Here is a 16,388-nt window from a genome sequence, read left to right as displayed (position 1 = left end):
GCAAGTTCGATTGATGATGCAGAAGTTGGTACTGCCCGGAAACAGCTTGTTACTCGCACAAGTACCAAACAACATGCGTAGTCATGGCCAGACGATCGCCCGGAGTGAAACACCGAAACGGAAATGAAAACACCCAAACGGCAAACAAGGAGCAAAATCCACTGCCCGGTTGAGATGCAACCGAAGTGCAACAGTTGAATCCTATTTATGTTCCGAATCCGGCCAACGGCCAGCCGGCAGGTTCATTGGTTTCGTAACGCCCAAGATCCCGCTCAAGCTACTTCTAATGAAGTGTTCGTAGTCGTAAACGAAACCGGAGCAGTGCCGTGATTTTGATGTCTGGCGCTGCTGGCCTGCGTCGGGTTTTACGACTTAACGCACGTTTTATGATGATTCATAACGCTCGCATCGGTACGAGGAGATGGATTGTTTTTGTAAAGCTTTGATAGGTGCAAATTCGACCTATATTAAACTCGTTGTAAGTCTTTGGGATGTTTACATAAACTTTGCTGCCCGTGGCTGGGCAGCAAAGCATGGAGTTTAGTCAGCAAGAAAATGAAGAATGTTAATGGACCTAACGGCCTTCCTTTCTTGTGTGATCGAGAGAGATTAATTGTCGATGACACATCGAAGCCATTTGGGTGGTTGAGTGGTGACAAATGGCTGATGATGAAATTCTGCAATCTAGTTTTGGAATCAAATCAGTCCCTCTTTACTACATTCATGGAGATTCAATGCATCATTCGTCTGTTAACTTTGGGGATGTTGTGGGACACGTTTCTGTGTATCTCTCTTTTATTTAGTAGCCTTTTGACATTATGGAGGGGTTTCTCATTTATTTAATCTTATCGTCAAATAACTAATCCAAACAAGATAATACAAGACAAGATAATAACCATACAAGAGATGTTAAAACTTTGGCGCTACATAACAATCAAACGCTGGGAATGTAAAATGGTACAAGTTTCAGCCAAAACGGAACCAAATTTTAACTACAAAGGATTAAATTTTAATTTAGCTTACAACCAAATCCTAATAATTGAATTAAGCAAAGTGGAAAATGCTGCAGCATATGTTTGCTACCCATCATAATTACTGTTGGCCACGTTTTGGCATTTTTATAAATCGATGCAGATTTATTACAACCCAAACTGATGTTTGCTTTCATCTGAAGTATGTTTTGTTGACAGCATAGATATTTTCCATAGCATAGAACATTTACCAGAACCACCCAAATGGCACATTTGGGCGACCGGAGAACGCTCGCCACATCGCTGTTTCGTTGGCCTGTTGACCTGCTTTAGAAAACATCACAGTCCCTTCAAGGTTATTGGTCCTCCTTCGAAACAGATGTTCGGTATCTGGCTGCCGTTGCTGTGGAGTGAATAAAATAAGTTATGTAGCTTGTTTCACATAAGGATACGGTAAGACTTATTTTCTTAAGAACACGAGCTCAACATTCACTAGTCATTAGCAATGTCTTTTTTAAAATAGTTTTCTACTCTTGTTTTCTTACTAATTATCAATCTTTGATTTGCATTAACGAATATAGTAAGCAAATATAAAACCATTGTTTGACAAACTCCATTTATTCATTCAATTCATTTTTAAAAAGTACACGATGTTAGCAGGGTTTTCCATTTTGTTTGGTCCTTTCATCCATTTGAGGAAAGTCCTTTTCTTTTTCTCTTCTCTGGTTTTCATTTATACAATTTTATAGCAAGATGATAAAAGGGTCACAATATTAACAAGAGGATCAGTTTAACAAACAGATCACATAAAAAGCGCTCGCTTCGTGAAGGATCCATTGGTGGGTTTGAAGATTCACAAAAAATCTGTCAGGGCAGGATTTAATACAGCAGCTGATGCTACGGCCGGAGACAAGAGCAATCCTTGGAGGGGTCCTTGTTGTCGCCACAAAATCGGGTAAATCATTCCGTTACTTCAACCGTATCCAACCGGGTTGTGGGGTACGCTGACTCATCGTGGGGACTCCGAGAACGATCGATTGCCGGCGGGCGGATGGGTAAAAGCGCCGGTCTGGCCTATAAATAGCCTGTGAACATGCACAACGGTTCCAGAGAGTGCGCACACACATACACGTGAGACGCATTATGCTTTCAATGTCACGGCCCGACCGGAAGCGAGTTGAGTGAAATCGATGCTCCCCCGTGGGCAAGGCGGGTGGGGAAACACGCCGCTATCAAAACAGACCAGCCAACCGTTGCGAACATTGGCCATTCATGAACTTATCAGTTTAACAGAATAAGCTAAATTAATCAAAATAATAGCTGAGGACTGGTTTATTTTTAATTATCGCCAATTATGCTATCATTTACATGTGTTTTTGATTGATTTTTGATTGCATGAAGTAATTTCTTATCGTCGTATTAGGTGATGATGATTTATCGTTGTTCAAAATCATTATTTCAAATTATACAAACCACGCCAATACAACGCAACAAAAGCATTTTACGCAAGAACGAAGAACTTTCGACGCTATCTAAAAATTAAAAGTCAGATAATCCTGCAGATAGTTTGTCGATAGTCCAGCAAAGATTTGTTGATTTTGTCTAAAAAATGGTATAAGAGAACAAGATCCATCAAATGATAGCTGAGATATGTGAGGTGATCCTGACGCACCGTAAATTTAGCTTCCCCACCAACCTGCACCGCGCTGCAGGGCTTCCCGGAGATAGGCGACGCTGATGAGGTCAGCGGGAAAGCCTCGATGTTCGTCAGCCTACGGAACCAACCTTCCCTCCCCTCGCAGGACACGAAACGGATCCGCAGCATCGTCGGAAGATCGGCTTGGCGAAAAGGGTGCAGCCACCGCAGGAGGAGATCACCTTTACGGAGCGCCGCTGTGTGGTAGGGTTGTTCATTCTAGTGTTTCTCCTTAAGATCCTCGGCCAGTACACTGTGACTGTGGAAATAAATTCCAAGCAGCTGCTGTTAAATCCACAAAAACTCTACCAAAAGCCTTAAATCCACAAAAGGTAAGACTCGTTGCAATGCGCGAAAGAAAATCAGTTTCCGTCGGAAGCCTCAAAGAAAACGTGACTCGCGCTTTGGGATTTTGTATGCTAGACTCCCATCCAAAAAGCTACGTTAATTTCAGCAAAACTATGATAGTTTTCAAGCAATTTGAGCAAAATTTAGCTGAAAAGATCGCTTTAGCTTTTAGATCGAATACATCATCGGGAGGCCTGATCGTCCAAAACGGAAGTGTAACGGGAAGCAAGAAGGGAAGTCTTTCGGAGACGTCACCAGCAAGTCCGATCCTCCGAAACGCTGGATAATCGAGAAATGCGAACGACTTTTTAGTATTTCATCAAAAATAACTTTTTATTTTATTTTTTTTAAATTTATTTTATTTATTTTTTTTTGATTTGTGGCCTTATTTTGCGATCGGATGAACACGGCCGATGAACACGGCCGAATGCAGCCGAGGGAAACCGAAGGCAGCCGAACACACCGGTGTCGTGTACGTATAGAACCGGCCTTTCGGTGTGTGCGGATGTCGCGCGACATGCCGCGTGAAGAAATGCGCAACTTGTTAGGCTGTTCAATAAGTTCGTACAATCGATAACAGGGAGAGCTGCTACGAATCTAATTTTTTTTTGTCACATTGGTGGACTTTTCATATGAATGTGTTGTTTCATTTCGTCCATTTCAAACGGCCACTTAATTTTCTTACAAGCCATTCAGTATCGACGTCGAAAAATTCATCAGTTAAAGTTCGAATTGTTGGAGTATCCACCGTATTCGCCAGATTTTGCCTCTAGTGACTTCCATCTGTTTTCAGACCCACAAAAACATGCGTGAAAAGCGTTTTTCATCAAACCATGACATCATAACTGCTGCGCAAACGTATAATATTTTGAAGCCCTTCCAGTTTCTCAATTCACGAATGAAATTTATAAATTGGAGTCTCCTTTGAACAAGTGCATAAAGTGTATTTCAAATCATAAAAATGTGTTTCTCTGATCGAGGCTACACACTTATTGAACAACCTAGTAACCGAGCGAATGCGAGTCGTGCGATGAACACACGTGTTTTGTTTTTTTTTTGCTTTCGAGCGGGCGCCCTCAACAAGCAATGGTCCGATAAACTGAGCGAATCAGTCTTTTCCCGGCGTTCGAAATTTTCACAGGTCTCTCGAAAACGTGCTCCTTCAGCATCCGGCTCCGTTGCCATCCGTTGGCGGCGCCCAGTGTCTGTGGTGACCATCCCCGGGTCGTGCTTTAAGTGTCGTGCTCCCCCTTGTGCAATTTAAGGCTTCTCTCCCAAGAAGAGAAAGAAACCGTGTGCGACTTGTGCGTGTCTGTGACGTTTTAACCCCTTTCGGGGCCAGCCGGTACCGTGGGAGTGCAATTGTTTGTGACAGTGAACCCAGGAATCCCAGTGATCCCCACCATTCCCACTTGGCGCGTCCGTAGTTTGGGTGGCGAAATTGCATCAAAAATTGCGAAAACAAACCTCGCGTGCGACGTCTCCTTGCCAGTGCTATCCTTGCGTGCGACGTGCGAAATTGTTGCGCAAACACACACACACACACACACACACATACAAGCCTCTAGAGGATCAAAACAAAAATCCGAACCCGAGAGTTAAATTCGCGAATCTCCGGCCGGCGTGTTCGTCCGGCTCCCTGGAGAGGGGCACAACATAAAAAGGTAATAAGTGGCCAAGTGGCCATCGCGATTCCTCGGGACTCGGGGACGTTGGCATGTTTGAAAAAATCCCCCAAAATACACAAGGCAAATCATGATCGTGTTGAAGCGCTTTCGCATCGTGACCGGTGAAAAACAGGCGAAAATAATGATTCAAACCCCATCAACGGCCGGCCTGTGAATGGGTCAGGATATCAGGCTCCTTTGGCACGTAATGAATAATTCAATGCTGAAATTAAATCGACTGCAACCAGCCGGGGCGTCGGGCTCGTGCCGTTGGATCAGCAGGGCTCAGATGAAGGTCGGAAAAGTCGGACCGAAGCCGGCTCGGTTGTAGAATCGGATTCGCCCGGGACAGGGTGGTGGTCCTGTTGAGTGGCCTACCTCGTGTGTGCGTTGCCACTCTCGATAATGGTGATTTCGATGAGACGCCTCAAACAAGACACAGTTGAGGTGAATCGAAGAACAGTTTAATTTTACATTGAATCGTTTAGCTCTACGCTAAATCATCGGTAGAGGGCCTTCGGTGAATCTATCGCTTTAGCGCCCACATAAAACATACCAGTTACGTGTCGCTCGGGCGATGTTTTTCCACATAACCGTTCGGCAATGGAGCCGTTTAGAGAGCCCTTTCAGTTTTGCGAAAGCCGATCCATCAAACAGCATCCCAATCGACCCAATCCTTTCGATGGTCGCGCTTGGCTTTTTTTGGAACCGTAAAACGTAACGGGTAAAAGAAACACAGAATCACCTCCCAGAAAATGGAAACATCGGTACTTTGGCCTGGTGGCCTGGTGGAAATGTTCCGTCGTCGGAAGCTCGTCTCGTTCGGTTGGTGTTGACGATTCGTTCGTTCGTGTGGGGCAATGGAGCAGCAATTTCGGTGAAACGTTGTCATCCGTTTAGAATTTCGCTTCTCGTTTTTTTCCGATTTGATGCTGGGCCATATTCTTTCCCGTCTTGTGCGGCTTCGATCGATTTCCCCCGTATTTTTTCCTCTTTCTTGGGGCCAATTGCCGATGATCGTTTGATTTGTCGGTTGTCAAGTGAAGTGGTTCCTTTTCTTCTTCGGACTCACAGAATCCGTCCAGCGGCGCCATTTCAAAGACATACTTATCGGCTGTCCGTCCCTACGGGGAACACCCTTATCTGAGTCTGGGCATCTTGTGACGCACCCCCGGGGAAGGTGTCACGAAAATTATCGTTGAACACACTTTTCGGCTCCTGGTTTGGGGGGAGGAGCAAATAAAAATCACGGTCCTCAAAAAGCCAAAAGGCAGAGTGGCGGTTTTTGCTCGACTCTGGAACTTTCGACACCATGCACTGTGCTGACCGGTACGTTTTTCCTGGCGCGGAAACAGGCCACAGTTTTCTGAAAAGTCTGCCAACAGTCTGCCTCTGCCGGGGCGAGCGTCTAGAGGTTAGCTCCAGGTGAAGACACCCATTCCGGAAAGTGCGAAACCTGCGTTAACCTTTCGGCCCCACCGGCTCCCGCTCAGCCTTTCGGCCCCACGGCTCGGTCGGAGCATAAAAAAGGGAGCGGACCCGTAGTGGGTGGCGTTGCTGCTGGGCGTTTGTATTACACACCGCATTAACCAGGGCTCTCGTGGGGCCCGTGGTGATGAACGTGTGCCGGGCGGGCGGTGAGCTGACGGGCTGATAAAAAGGCGGCCACGTGGCCGATGTTTCGCGGGACCAGAAATTTGATTACACCGAGCGTAAATATTGATCTAAAAAAGTTTCGGCCCGCGTTCGGACCGAAATGCGTGTGACGCACACGCAACCTTACCACGTGCGGTGTTTGCGTGTGTGTTTAGGCCAGCTTCGGGCCCTTCTAGTGAAAAAAAAACAAACAAACCGGAAGCCACCTGGTTCGGTTGGTGTCCGGGCCGCACTAGAAGCGCACCAAGAATGTGGTATCGGAACCGTGTTGCCTTCGATGACGCAATAGGTCCGGAATATCGCGAGTATGAAAATTAGCGCCAGTCTGTCCCTTAGAGACTGCCCTCGGCCACTGATAAGGCTCAGTGGCTTTTTCTTCTTCCCTATTCGAATTCGAAGAAATCAGCCAAACTCCCGAAATGGCACCAAACGGAACTCGTAGTGGCTTATTTTTTAGTTGTTGCTGCTTGCTGGCCGCGATTATACTCACGCAGCATGATTTATGGGGGCTCGGGTCCCAGCGGTGCTCGGAGCGCACCGTTTGGCGCCCAAAGCGCCCCGCAATCAGCAAGCGAGCAAGATGGGCCCTTGTGGTGAGGATTAATTTGAAAATTAAAGACTTGTTTCCACCACCGCGCAGACCATATTTCAAAAACAGTCTCATTAGAACAACTGCATTGTTGGCCGGTTTGATGCGGGCAGAAGAAAAACTGTTTCAATTCTCGTTCTCGCATTCCGGGAACGCCATGCGCAATCCACAATATTTTACAACACACACCGGAATAACACATCAGCGTTGGCCACGCGGGCCGTAAACATTTTACAACATTCAACGGAAAGGATTTAGCGCTGATTTGCCGGTGGCTCCGGGCCGGGCAAACTGGGCAGCAATCAGAAGATCGTTTGCTCGGCTCCACCCGAAACAGTTTCAAATATTTCAAACTGCCCCACAGCAGGGCACCGGTCCGTCATCCGTCCAACACCGGCTCGATTTATGATCGAATCGTAAAAACAGCAACCGCCTGTCTGAGCCCCGAGTAGGCGCCAGATCGAGGAGATCGACTGTTCCGATTCGGACGGAAGCCGCGCGGATCCGACACCGACAGTATTGCCATCGGGTGGCGACAGTCACTACACTCGTCAATGCTTAGCATTAAACTCCTACCTGTTCCGGGGCGGCGGTTTATTGCCTTATTGCCGGCTGTCGTAGCCCACGCCCAGAGTTTGTGAGATTATTATAAAGTTCTTCAGCGGGTGGGTTGCCATGGCCGGCACGGCCAACAGTTTGGGACCTTTATTTTGCATATCAATAGTCACCGATCGGAACGGAAGCAATGGAGCGTCATGCGGATTACCCGGTATCCGGTTTGGAAAAGGATCATCATTCCGAGTGATGCTCGGATGACGCCCAAGCCCTCGTCAAAACTTTCCGTAAAGAGTGGGCCATAAATACGCACCGAAACTGGTGAGGCCGGGAAGAGCACCCAAAAGCGACCGAAGCATCGGAATGGAGTGCGATTGCAAACATTGTCGACATTGCTTATTAAAAAGTTTCACCGCACCGTGTAAACTCAACTCAAGATGGGCGGCAGAATGCCAACCGACGAGACCGACGAGAAATGGAAAGTGTCGGAGAAAAATCGATGGAAAGAGGAAACAGAGTTTGTTGACTCACTTGTCACGAGGGGTCAATAGAACGACGCGGAACCGATTGAAGCACCATCGTGGCAAGTGTGAAAATATCCTCACATTTGCTGTTTTATTTTTGCGGAACGTTATTTTTTGCACTCATTTTAAAACTAACAACACGAGGCGATTTCCGAACGAACTGGATGCTGGATGCTTCCTAATGGATTCTCTCCATTGTCCTCCCGGTGTCTTTGGTGAATTCGGTGCTAATGCTGGGCCCCCCTCGAAACGGAGTGTTTGCTGAAATTCGTTAAACATTAAACCAGCGTCAATCGATTTCAAACTACTGTCCGACCGACCGACTGACCGACGACGAGGTGTGAATGGAACGGTGGATTAGAAAAGCACACTTGGGCACGGTACGAGGCTCAGTGCAAACAACCGCAAGGTGCGATTTTTCATTCAGCCACAACTTCTCGAAACTGTTTACCGCGTGAAGCTAGGCCACGCGGGCTGGTTAACATTTTTCCCGGGCCACGTTGTTGAATGAAGCGAAATGGCATATTCGCCGACCTGATGAGCTCATTGCAGAACCAACAAAGTTATATTTGAGATGGAAGTTCGAAGCTTTTTTGTCAGTTTTTGGTTCAAACAAAGAAATGTGGTTTAAGAGCTAGTATTAAAAGGAGAAAAAAAAGGCAACATCAACAGAAGTGCGCCGCTCGTTGAAGTGATGGCAATTCTTTTCACGTCACGCGCCTGATATGCATTAGTAACGGTCACTTGCTACCTCCTGGCCACTGTTATGTTCTCCCGTTGAATGCAGAACAGCTAGACCGATTGCATTTATTTCAAATAAATACTGTTCAGGGAACTTTGTCTTTTGTTTGTTTTACGGTCTAAGTCTAAGCTATCATCTACGACACTAAACGATGGTCTGTTGAGTTTAGCGAACACCCAGAAGTGGGCCAATATGGCCTATCGTGGAACGTAGTGGGTCGATCACGAAAATGTGATGCAAAATCTTAACCTTTTTTTACCCATCGTTAACGAGGCGATAACACTAAAAAAGTATTCGTTGTTGGCAGTTTGCTTGGAAGGAATTCATTAAGCACTACGATAATCGACCGCTTTTTCGCTCCTGTTTTTCCACACACTAGCACGTTCTAATGGTTTAGATATAAATAACAGAATGTGTGGAAAGAAGGCAATATTGTTTCAAATTTACATACAATCATTGGTTGTAACAATGTGTGTATGTTCAATGCCATGCTTCGGGTGGCCGTTTAAGCCGTTCGAGCAGTAGCCGTTACGGGGGGGCTGTCGGAGAACATTTGCACAGCACTGCCCATTATTTAACGCAATTTCGATTCATGCCCGAGGACACGTAATTCCCGCCTCAGACCGAGGCAAACGGCCAGCCGGCAACGCCGGCTTTATCAGCGTGTAAATTGTTTCAATGAAAGCCGCGTCAGAGCAGCTCCTAAGTGACGTCTTGGGGACGTGACTCTGACTCGGCCAGATCCATCTGATGGCTCGCTGTCAAGCGCGGGCCGGGTCCATCAAGTTACTGCACCGTTTGCAAGTGCTCATGATGTCACCTGAGCCAGCCACCAGCTATTAGCATACATCATCGTCACCATCGGCGGCCGCGCGGCAAGCTTCCATCATCATCATCGTCTGTGGCGGTTACAAAAAAAAAACCATGACAAACCCAGCCACCCACCAGCTCCACCCACCACCATTCGGAAGGGTCACTGTTGCCGCGACGATGGCGACCGGTGAGCTACCGAGACGCCCGATAACACCGGACACGTTGCCGGCCACGAAATTTGTCACCTTCGTCACGAGCATTACACGTACACGTCATGCCGCCAGGAAAAATGGATCCCATCAAGGCCGAGATGGTCGTAAATTCGATCGACACCGCGCTGGGTGACCCCCAAGCTCCATTTAATGTTTAGACCGCCGACTGAGTTTTGACACATGTTGGGCCGAAATAATTCAAAGAATGAATCTATTAAACCAATTAGCATAACGCGCTACCGCACGGTTCCGCGCATGGCCGTGGGCCTCCTTTTCCCGCGGATGGAAACATCCCGCGGGTGGTCCGCAAGCACTTTGAGCACATACACGCCCACCGTGGCCTCCGCGAAGCATATCAATCAAAATCTAACGAATTTGATTGATGCCAACGATACGCTCCCCGTTTCGCCATCGCCTTTCGAACCCACTGCTGCTAGGTGGCTATGTATTTTTAGATCCGAAACACACCGAAAAAGAAGTTCTGGTTCTCTGCCCTCTCCGGCGAGAAGAGTGTGTTGAACCCGATTCTTTTGGCCAAACCGATTCTTTTTTTTTGCTGTTGTCTCGCTGTTGGTGCCAAAAAGGAGCAACAATCACGGGACGAGGTTCGCGGGTTTTTTTTCTGCACTTCGGTTACCGGTTAGTCCCACCGACCCGGTACCGTTAGAAGACCATCACCCAGAAACGCACGTTTTATTGAACTGTTCCGTGAGTGCCAGCTTTTCGGGGCATCGTGTCTTCCGTCCTGGAGTGGGGTTGAAGAAATAAACGTTGAAGAAATAAACCTGACCGTTTGTTGCTTCCCTCGTTGCGTCCGGCGTTTGTTTTGTCTACTTTACGTGATAACCAATCAATCTTGCGCTCACCGGTGAGACGCGTTGTGAGACGCGCCCCATCAGGCATCAGTTGTCCGCGAGAGGCCCACGGCTTTCCGGTGGACATCGGCTGGGGGAGATTGATCGTGATGTCAATTTGTAGCCGGCACGTCGGGCCATCAATGGGCTGCTCATCTCGTTTATTGGCTTCCCATTCAAATTGCAAATATTACATCTGCTCGAAAGAATTGCTTCCAACGTTTGGCAACACAAGAGTAATAGTAAAAGAGGATCATTCAAGAGTATAGAGTCTATTGCAAAATTAGTTGACCCAAATATAGAAATTAATTTTAAAAGACCTTTGATAGAGGTCAGCCTCTGGTGACCTGGTGCCTGGTGATGGCTCACTCACTGCTGATTAATCTCACGAGCGACGAGCAACAGAGTCTTAACAATTTTGTGGAACACAATTTTGGGACCCTTTTTATGACACAAACAAACCCTGGACTGGGTGAGTTTTCTTGTATGAACACACTAACATTTCATAAAATAATGCTACAAATGGATGGTTAACAGTTTCCGATTTAAAGTTATGTCGTTCTCTGCGGTCTTATCAAACTCTCCAAAAGGGGAATGATTTATGCCCGAAGTAACAGAATTTCCGTCGCAAAACTTTACCGAAAGTCACGGGCCCACGAGTCTTTTAACGAAGCCCCGAAGGAGGAAACGGAAGTTCCACCCTTCAGCGGAACACAAAAACCGGGAAACTCTTTTCGACATCCAATTTAACGGGCCGGGCATCCGAAAATTGATAATTGATCTCGGCCGGACGTGCTCAGGGATGCGGTGCCGGTCGCGTTCCGCACCGTAACGGTCGGCGAGGACCGGTCGGCAAGGATGCTCTTTAAACGATCGCCGGCCTCGTGGCCCGTATTTTCACAATCTTATAACTTTTACAAATTGTTTAACTTTGCGAAAAGCCGAACCGAATGGCATGCCCCAATTCCGGTTACCCGGAACGACGTCTTGGGCGATGTCCTAGCGATGCGCCACCCGCCGGGGGTGCCTTGTTCCGGCATCGACCAGTGAGTTGGGGAAAGTTCTAGGAAGGTGTCGAGCAAAATATGGACTGTTAAAGTCCGCGAACGCAAACAGAGAGAGCTCGTCAGAGAGAGAGCCGGAGAGAGATAGAGTTCACGGCAGCTGATAAAAGAGCACGAATGTTAAAGTTACTCTTTGGCCGCACCAAATAACCATCCCCAGGACACACACTCTGGGCCGGTCACACAAAGTTGGCCTCTCGGAAGACGTTTTCCACGCTTTTCCCCTTCGCCGCGTATGACAACTTTATCGTTTTTCTTTCGGCTCCGCTGATGGTCATAAAAAAGTTTCCCACGCTTGTGGCCCGGTTTTGGGCGGGCGAATTTGCGTAATCCAACGGCCAACGGGCGACGTTGTAATCCTGGGGTGTTCCAAAGTATCCGATACCATAAAGCCATCCGTGAAATACGTCCCCCGGGAGTCGTTGGTCTGGGGAAGTATATCCGTCGCAGGATGTCGGATAAAAACTCCAACGCTCGGACCGAAACTCGTACCGAAAACAGTAACATTTTGCAACAAAATATCGTTTGCTAAATGATTTACTGTACCCCGTTGTTCTCCGTTCGATGTTTACCCATTGCCCGGCCTATCTCCACCCGGTTCAGAGCGGAAGCTATCTCTCGGAGTACGGACCGGAAGTTCCTCCTTTTACAAAGCGCTGTTTTCTATCGATAAAACCCGAATGCGCTTTCGAGTATGCAATCGATTTTGCACAACTGCGCAGCCACTCAAAAAAGCCATAGCAACATCGGCCGAGCCCTGTTTTATTACCACCGGGCTTTCGAACGGCACAGTAGTTGAATGGTTCGGAACACTGGAAAGGATACAACGAGGGTGAGTAATAATTTGTTTCCGAGGGCTAGTGAATAGTTTTCATAAGCCGATGGCCTCCAAACTGCCAGATCGCTCGGAGTGCATCCATGGTGCCCAATTTTTATGAGCAATTTTTAATGGCCTCAACAGGCGGATTGGCCACGCAAATCTCGGTGTTTGGGTGTTTAACATATACAGAAACCTTTTCCCATTTTTTTTTCGGCGGGCCTTTACACTCCCAGCATCGTATTACCAAAGTTCAAGTTAATTAACTTTTCCATTTTATGGCCCGAGAACCGGGAACCGAAATCGAACCGAGTGAGTCGAACCGGGGGAACAGGTATCACGGCGACTTTAAGCCTCACCGCCCAGTGCACAGTGACGTTCGAAAAAGGAGCAAAACCGTTTCACCGTTCCTAATATAATTTTGTGGCGAATAAAAATAATCTGCCGGCCAAAGGCAAGGTTTGGGTTTGGTGCTAAAATAAATCACCCCGGGAAAGGATGGATTCCGCTTTTGTGGATAACCTCTGTGGGGCCGAAATCACAAACGAGTCGTTTTGCTAATAACGCGCGGCCAGCGCACAGATAAGCTCCCCAAAACCGTGGTCCGCGTGAGATGAGCGTGCGTGGTCGGCGAGACGCTGTTGATGTTTCGGATCCGGCGCCACAAACATAGCACGATCGTTGGGCGAGGCCCCGGCGATGAGTTATGCTTTACGGCACCGGCGTCGCTGCATCGCTGCAATCGGATCTGCATCGGTAGCGACAGACGATCGAAGGCGTTGTCGATCGTTTGCCCGGGTTTGAAGCACCAACGTCAACAACGTTGGCACCGTGAGCGCGAAGAAGCTCCGTCTGTTTGCTCGCCCCAGACTGCAACACTGTTGATGCCCACCCGGTTATGACTGTCGGTGTGTAAATGTTGTGAACACATGTGAGCAATAGTGAAGCAAAATAAAAACTCGGCACCAGCGATAGTCAGGGTGAACCGATGACAGCCCTGCCAAACAATATTCAAATTAGCGACTCAAAATCGCAGCGCACTGGGCACGAAATCACCGGGCAGGACGTCCGCTGATAAGAGTGTTGTTATTTTGTTGAAAGTTTGTTGTACGAGTTTTCGCTATCGATGTCGTGTCAATCGGTCACGACATCGATCCCGCTGGCTTGCGGCCCGGGAACTCGGGAACTGCTGACAAAGTAACGCTGCCCGGGTCGCGTGGCAAAATACTGCTGACGGTTGCCGAACAAGCCGAAGCGAATCGCCTTTTTTACTGCGACACGTACAGGGTTTACGAGGCGTTTTAACATGCACAATGTAACAAAAATGTTCTTTTTTTTCTTGTGAACTCGGAAATAAAAGTGTAGCAAAAAATAGATTATTTTGAGTGGTGTCATCGGATACGTTTGGGCAACTGCAGTAGTGTTTTCAATAAACTCTGCTATCCTTCAGGCCTTCAGACCTTTTTTAATATTATTTGAATAACAAGACATATTGTAGGAATTGGTGGTTCATTTCAATTTCATTAGTTCTATGGTTTGTTTTCACAAACATTTCAAACAGTTATTTTTTATGGAACTTTGTCTGTGACTGTCACTGGACATCCTGCCCTTCAGGACTTCAGTATGCTGAGGACAATGTTTCACATCGTCTCCGTGCCCCACTACATTGGCGAATGGAAATTTGCGCCGTGGCCAGTAATTGACACCAGTCGAACGGTGTCGAACACCGAAACGGAAGGGCCAAGGTGTCGAGTCGAGGGACACACAAGTTGCGCACTTTGTTCGAAACCCGTAGGATTACAAAAACCAAAACTTGCGCACACGTCAGTTTCAGCTTTCCGATCGTTTCCCCAAGTCCAAAGTTTATGGCGAGCCTAAAGTGTCGGCCATGGGAAAAAGGGGACCACAACGAAATTAAGACGGTAAAATCGGGCGGCCCAAGTTGCGTTTGTGCTGATTTTGTGCGGTATCGCAGTTCAGCACACTTCACGGTTGCGGTTTGCTTGCTGCTGCTGAGTCGCTGCAGTTTTAATAAATAATCTCCACAAATCGCCGAGCCGAGGCATTGGCTGAAGCAATGTGCCGACAGAGGTTGTGTTGTTTTTCGGAGCACAAGTCTTGGCCCCCCCCTTTGGTTATGGTTTCTTTCCGAAGCACATTTTTCTGTTCATAGTTTGCATTACGGTCGATTACGCGATGTTGCGAATAAGTAATCGCCATAAAAGTACATCTCAAAAGCTTCGGAAGTGTAGGATTCCTCAGAAACTAGGCTCTAGGTTTTTGAAGGCTACCGCACAAACCATTTAAAGGTGTTACGAAAGTTACGTAATGCCGTTGAGCACGTGACTCCAGCAACCTACCGTATGCCAGAAGCATCGTCACTAATTGGCAGAGTTAGCGAAAGTTTTGCGCCACAAGCTTTTGCTGTGTCGGCAACATTAAACGCGAGATCGAGAACCAGATCGTTTGCGGCGGTTTATCAATAGACCGCTCCATTGGCTCCTGCTGCGGTCTAATTTTCTCACCCTCGGCCAGCTTTTCGACATTTAAATTTAGCATCCTAACGCCGAAGCCCACACGTGCCCGTTGGCCGATGTGTTTGGCTCCGAATTTCGTAAGATGCGCCGCTAATTTTCTAGGCGAACTTTAAAATTCCATCGGCCAAACTTTTGCCAACGAACGCACGAAAAAAGGCTAACACCGGGCCGGATCCTTTCAGGCGGAACAAAGCGGGCTTTTGGGCGCACACCGGTGTGGAACGTTCCGTCGATGAATAAATTAGCAACGAGGGTCTCCTCTCCGAAATCATCGGCCGAAAGCACACAAAACCCGGATACACGACCAAGGCGAGTGGGCTAGAGGGATGTGAGACCGACCGGAACCAGCGGGTCCCGAGAAACTTTACTAATCCTCCAGGATCCTCGTAAGTCGCCCGTTCGGAAGTAAATTCGGTCTCCTTCCCTGTTACCCTTCGAAACCACCCCCCTCGGAGGAGATGTGTGCCGAAGATAGCGGCCTGAAGGCCACGAAACCCACACATGCCACGGATGGAGCTAGCTAGGAGCCCTAGGAGTTGAGCATAAATTCAGTTAAATCCAGTCACTGGCCCAATGACGTAATGTTGTTGAATTCCCCGCTCGGTGTGTGGTTTAATAATGCATTTTCATCAACAACCCGTGACATCCTGTCGTCCGTTGTGTGTTCGCGGATGCCACAGGACAACCAGATTGTCCGGCGCCGGGTCGGATTGGAGGTCGGAAATATTAATGGGCTCATATCGTTGCACAATTAGCCGAAACTGCCCGGTCGGAACAAGGATTACAAAAGCATCCACGAGAGCACCAAAAAAAAAAAAACGAAACGAAGTTTGTTCGCAATCTCCGTTATTTAGATCCAATCCGGATGGGACTACCCGCTCGTTGTCGCTCGTTACATCCTGCCCGGTCAGGGGCCAAACTACTCAACATGCGCCACTCTTCCAAGCGGCATGTAACATGATGTAGCTTTGCTCTCGAGGTGCGGAGCCGCCGGAAGCGAGCTTCAAAGCCGTGTACCCACGGTGAAAAGCAACCGGAAAAACGGCACAGGAAAATGCGGTAGTCGAGCGGCGGCTTCCTGGCCGCAAGCTGGTATTCCTTTGCAAGATTTACATTTTTTGAGTCAAACTCCCCGGGCGGTGGAGAGTAAACATTGTCCGTGGTTTCCGGGAAGCGGATGCAACCGGAGCGGATGGCCGTGCTTCAGGTGCGACTGTATTTACTACGGTGGGTGGGTAGATTATAAGATGTGGTCACAATGGTGGGCTTTAGTTTATAAGTAGTGGTCGCAAGTTCGTTTGAAGAACATGGACCCGTGCTTCAGTTCTAACTACACCTCACTA

The 16,388-nt window shown here is 47.8% G+C and overlaps 1 protein-coding gene across 3 annotated transcripts in view; it reads left to right on the top strand.

Moving 5' to 3' along the window:
- The first annotated feature begins 4,153 nt into the window (after positions 1-4,153).
- The window catches only part of LOC131206485 (uncharacterized), a 73,504-nt gene continuing 61,269 nt past the window's right edge, over positions 4,154-16,388 (top strand). For all 3 annotated transcript variants that reach the window (XM_058199051.1, XM_058199052.1, XM_058199050.1), the window contains exon 1: positions 4,154-4,679. The gene's annotated coding sequence lies outside the window, so the exon portion shown is untranslated. The remainder of the gene's footprint in view (positions 4,680-16,388) is intronic.

Source organism: Anopheles bellator, chromosome 1 (genome assembly GCF_943735745.2).
Source record: "Anopheles bellator chromosome 1, idAnoBellAS_SP24_06.2, whole genome shotgun sequence".
In the NCBI taxonomy this organism is placed as follows: domain Eukaryota; kingdom Metazoa; phylum Arthropoda; class Insecta; order Diptera; family Culicidae; genus Anopheles; species Anopheles bellator.
The sequence above is the reverse complement of the archived record's forward strand: the minus strand, read 5'-3'. Positions and strand labels throughout refer to the sequence as shown.